The sequence below is a fragment of the Lepisma saccharinum genome, chromosome 23, assembly GCF_977018435.1.
Source record: "Lepisma saccharinum chromosome 23, izLepSacc3.1, whole genome shotgun sequence".
Lineage (NCBI taxonomy): Eukaryota > Metazoa > Arthropoda > Insecta > Zygentoma > Lepismatidae > Lepisma > Lepisma saccharinum.
In genome coordinates this window covers 30249862-30255091 of record NC_139251.1, presented here as the reverse complement: position 1 = coordinate 30255091, position 5230 = coordinate 30249862, and the positions used below count along the sequence as shown (strand labels likewise).

The window sequence follows — 5230 nt, the reverse complement described above, 5'->3', positions numbered from 1 at the left end:
ACCGACTAGACCACCGCGTATTTGCCCGTGTGATGAATCACGTAAATGCTACCGATGCTTACTAAGGTTGAAATGATGAAGGGATATTCATAACTGAACATCCACACACAGACGAGGATTCGAACCCCGAAATTTTAGTGACCAGGCAACGCACTCAAGTCACTGAGGCGACTGTATGACCACCCTGTACTCTAAAAATGTGCCATTTGTATGGCGACATAAAGTCCCATGCTATGTATTGATGCTATCGATGTTATTGCTGGTATTGATCTTCGATATATTTATCGTATCAAATTACTATTATTCACCTCAAACTTTGCTTTTGCTTTTATTTGCGCTACTGTTGCTAATCACTACCATGGCGATGTTCATAAAGTTAACGATTATAAAAAGACACAATTTGGTTGCCTTTTCTGGTATCGAGGACTGAAGTTCAATTTTTCCCGGGAAATTTCGTTCTCTGGCGAGAGAGGAAAACAAGAGAGTTTCCAAGCTAGAATGTCTGTGAGCGTCTCCCTGGACGACCGAATGCCGTTTCCCATAAACAACGCTGGGCCCGAATCCCCAGTATCTCCCTTTCGGCTTTCTACGGGGAAATCCCTCATTATAAATGATAGCTGCGTCCAAGGGATATTTTTCATCCCGCTTGTTCCGCACTGACGCGGACAAATCGCAGCGCCGATTATCCTCTCGAGACGCGAGAGCCATCTGTTGGGATACACAACAACTGCCTGGCGGGAAAGATGTACCGTAAGGGACTCGTGTACATTTTCTCGGATATAATGCTCCGTCATTTCATCCTTCATGGAGAAAAAAATTGATCTAATGCATATTTTGAGGTCCTGTATCCTTTTCACAAGAAATGTCAGTTTCATCTTGCTCCAGATCACTTGGATAAAATCTTGAGCAGGAGTCCACCATGATATACCGTATTTACTCGAATCTAATTAATCCAAATAAAAAAAATGTAGTTACTTTTATACAACAACCTGTATATTTTATGAATTTAAATTTATTACACTATTTTATACCTCAATAAGCCAAATATTAGTGAATTTTCTTCTGTATATTTTGTTTTATGCAATTTTAAAAACAACAACTTAGGTTACAAATGCACATACGTGGTCATTCAAATAAGAAAGTCGCAGACATTTTCCTGCTAATACTAATAGTCAGGGGTAGAAAAATACAGGGTGCCCGGTTGTTACGTATTTCATGGGTCAATTCTTAAATGCAGTTCTTTTTTTTTTAATATTTCGAGTTCGATTACGGAAATTTTAATTACATTTCTTTTAAATAACGAGTACAGTTTATGTTTTTTTCTGTATCACGTGTATTATCAGAATAATAAACATGCGATTATAATTTTTTGTACTCTTCTCAGCCGAATTTTAAAATCTGCAGTAGTATGATAGAGACGGCCATATATTACAATGCATTCATAGGCGTGCGCACGGGGGGGGGGGGGCACAGATTTTTTTCAACGGAGGGACAAGTAAGGCATTTTTCCATGGGATATATTACACCGATAATAATGTTTCCCCCTCAAAAAACAACACTTGAATTTGAAATTATCGCATTAATGTAAATTACTATGACTGAAATCAAATTATACGTGTGAAATATGTACTTCTAGCATGACATTCGATTTCTAAGAGGGGTGGTGTGGCCATCCTTGCTCCCCCTTCAAGACGTCCATGTCCCTACGTTATTATACTTTCGCCTAGAAATATAGTGTAGAGGAATCTTATCACTGTTATTAAACGATATTATACTCTTAAATAAAATAAAGTGTTTTCAAGCCGATTAATGTTCAAAGCAACTACGGGGAAAGGGGGTGCAGTGCCGCAACCATAGAAGGGGGGCAATGAGCATTGCCCCTCCTCAACCTTGGACGGAAATTAATTCTAGGGGGCAAATATTGAGATAAAAGAAAGCAAGACTAGTAGAATCTAAGAGTAGCAGAGCAAAAGAATACTAAAGATGGAATTTTGTTTTCACGTCTTCCTTGCATTATTTCTTCCAGATGGCCAAGAGCACCCGCAGGGTGGCACAAAGGTAAATTGCACCCTCGATATCAAATTTTATACAAATAAAAATATATTTCGTAAAATCTTCTTGCTAGCTTCACTCGCAGTTTCTGCTTTTCTTATAGTCTTGTTAAGTTCAGAGCTGTAGCTATAGGGCGGCGGGAGTTGGCCCTGGGCGCCGAACGAAGAAAATTGTAAAAGAGAATGCCATGGCGCCCCATGATTTTTTTGTGCCATATTAAATCAATATTGTTTTCAGTTTGTAAAGTTTGGATCTGACAAAGTTTTCTTGCTCGCTTCGCTCACAATTTTATTGTTTTCTGTAATGCATTGTAAATTAACAGAGAGACAGAGAGAGAAGATATAAATAATAAGCACTTTAGACTCTTGCTGCTAAACAGTTTTGTCTTGAATACGTGAACACAATTGTTTGGAGGAAAGGAAGCGTGGCACATTTCGGAGAAAATTTATTTATTCGTTATGGTGCCTCTATGTTGCTGCATTTTGTGTGTGTGTTGTGTGTGTGTGTGTGTGTGTGTGTGTGTGTGTGTGTGTGTGTGTGTGTGTACAGGGCTAGTCAAAATTATGTTAACACTAATGGATTGGTTTCTCCCATTTAATTGTTAACATAATTTTGACTAACCCTGTATGTATGTGTGTGTGTGTCTATACACACACACACACACACACACACACACACATATCAATGCAATGAAACTAAAACAGTGAGATAAAGTGACGTTCTTCTTTCCCGACTGAACTTTCATCAAGGCTTTTGCCCCCCCCCCCCACACCTAATAAGAGGGTCTAGGCACGCCTATGAATGCATTGGATAGTTATTCGTGGTTACCAGTTGAGCCTTCTTTAGGAAGGTCACTCCGGTACAAGAATTAAATACTTTCATTAATTAATAAACTAAATATTTTAAAATCACATTTCGTAACGTATCTTACGAGGGTCACTATTTATATTTTGAGCCTAACATTGAAAAAAACAGGAATTTGGCATTGAAAACTCCTTTATTGTTTTTCGAAGTATTTTCCTTTATGGTCAATACACTTTTGCATTCGTTCGAACCATTTGTCAAAGCAGTTTTTCCAATCTTCTTGAGACACCTCCATAATATGGTTTTTGAACGCATCAACGGCGTCTTCCGCCGACGAAAATCGTTGTCCACGCAATTTATTCTTGACATTCGGGAACAAGAAGAAGTCATTGGGTGCCAAATCAGGACTGTACGGCGGATGACCCATCAATTCGATTTTTTGACTGTTCATAAAGTCGGTTGTTAGACGAGATGTGTGACAGCTGGCATTGTCTTCATGAAGAATGATCCGTCGGCGTTTGTTTGTTTTCCGTATTTGACCGAAGACCTCTGGCAAACAAATTGTTGTGTACCATTCAGAGTTGACCGTTCTACGTTCCTCTAAAGGCACAGTTGCCACATGACCAGTTTTCCCCAAAAAACAGGCGACCATTTGTTTCGATGTGCTTCGAGCGCGAACAACTTTTGTTGGATTTGGTTCATCTTGAAACACCCATACAGTCGACTGCTGTTTACGTTCCGGCTCATATGCATATATCCATGATTCGTCACCTGTTACAATCTTATATACTGTACGTCTTTTGAAGCACCACGATTGTATTTATTGAGCATTTGTTTGCACCAATTGACGCGAGCGTCTTTTTGAGTTTTTGTCAAATTGTGTGGGATCCAACGAGAACATACCTTTCTCACAGCTAAATGAGCATGTAATATTTTATATATGCTGGTGGAACTAATGCCTATGGTTGCCTCAATCTCACAGTATGTCACATGACGATCTTGCAGTATTAGGTTTTGCACAGCATCAATGTTTTCTTGAACAACAACTGATTTTGGACGACCTTCGCGAATCTCGTCGGTGAGCGAACGGCGGCCACGATTAAATTCGTTATACCAGCGTTTCACAGTGGCAAAGGATGGGGCTTCATCGCCAAATGTGGAAGTAAGTTGATCGATGCACTCTTGTCTTGATAATCCACGTCGAAAATCGTAAAAAATCATCGCAAGAAAATGTTCACGAGTTAATTCCATTTTATTGTTGTCGCGCAATCTCCAAGGCAACATAAACAACACAAATGAAGCTATTGATATATAATTATGAATATTATCAACATTTTTACTAAAAAGAGTTTCAATAGAAGATGTGCATGAACTAGGAGAGTGGATGGGACGTTCGGGCTACAAATGGCTCTCACATAACATTCAGAACGAGATCATTGATACATTAGAGAAATCTGTTTTGCGCTCCGTGGTAGCAGATATTAAAAGTCGGGAATATTTTGCTATTATGGTTGACGAAACTTGTGAAATATCCATTCGTGAACAATTGACATTTTGCATTCGAACTGTAAATGAAAATTTTATTATTTTTTAAGGAATTCATGGGCTTTTACGAGATTCCGAACACTGAGGCCAAAACTTAAAAAAGGGAGGGAGGGAGTCATTCATTAATTTATTCCAGTGATCAGAGGCCCCCCCAAATAATTTTGACAAGTCGGCGCCCCTGGTGTGTGTATATATAGACACACACACATATCAATGCAATTTGGTTTGATTTGGTGTTTTAAGTCCACTTTATGCACAGTAAGGCTAATCGGGACTGGACCTACAGTTTAAAGTGGGATCCGAACCACTTGTGCCTCCACCGGGTATCGAACCCGGGACCCCTTGCTTACAAGGCAATGACGCTACCACTGCGCCATGGGGGAGGCCCACATATCAATGCAATGGAACTAAAACAGTGAGATAAAATACGTTTTTCTTTCCCGACTGAACTTTCATCAAGGCTTTTGCCCCCCCCCCCTAAAAAGAGGGTCTGCGCACGCATATGAATGCATTGTATAGTTATTCGTGGTTACCAGTTGAGCCTTCGTTAGGAAGGCCACTCCGGTGCAAGAATTAATTACTTTCATTAATTAATAAACTAAATATTTTAAAATCACATTTCGTAACGTATCTTAGATTCATTGCTCTCTTGGCCCAAATTTGCAAAGAAAGAAATACAAGAAAAAGATAAAGCTGGCTCATGAGAAGAAGAGGCTGGGGCCTGAATTATTTTTAGCTTTGTCTACCCCTACTAATAGTGACTAATGTATTGAAGAAAACTTACAATTTCGGTACTGGGGGTCGAACTGGACCTCTACATTGTCGATGT

General features: G+C 39.4%; 1 non-coding gene across 1 annotated transcript; it reads right to left on the bottom strand.

Moving 5' to 3' along the window:
- Nucleotides 1–4712: 4712 nt before the first annotated feature.
- On the bottom strand, nucleotides 4713–4787 carry TRNAT-UGU (transfer RNA threonine (anticodon UGU)). The gene has a single exon. It is a non-coding gene; the product is annotated as a tRNA-Thr (tRNA).
- Between the last annotated feature and the right edge of the window lie 443 nt (nucleotides 4788–5230).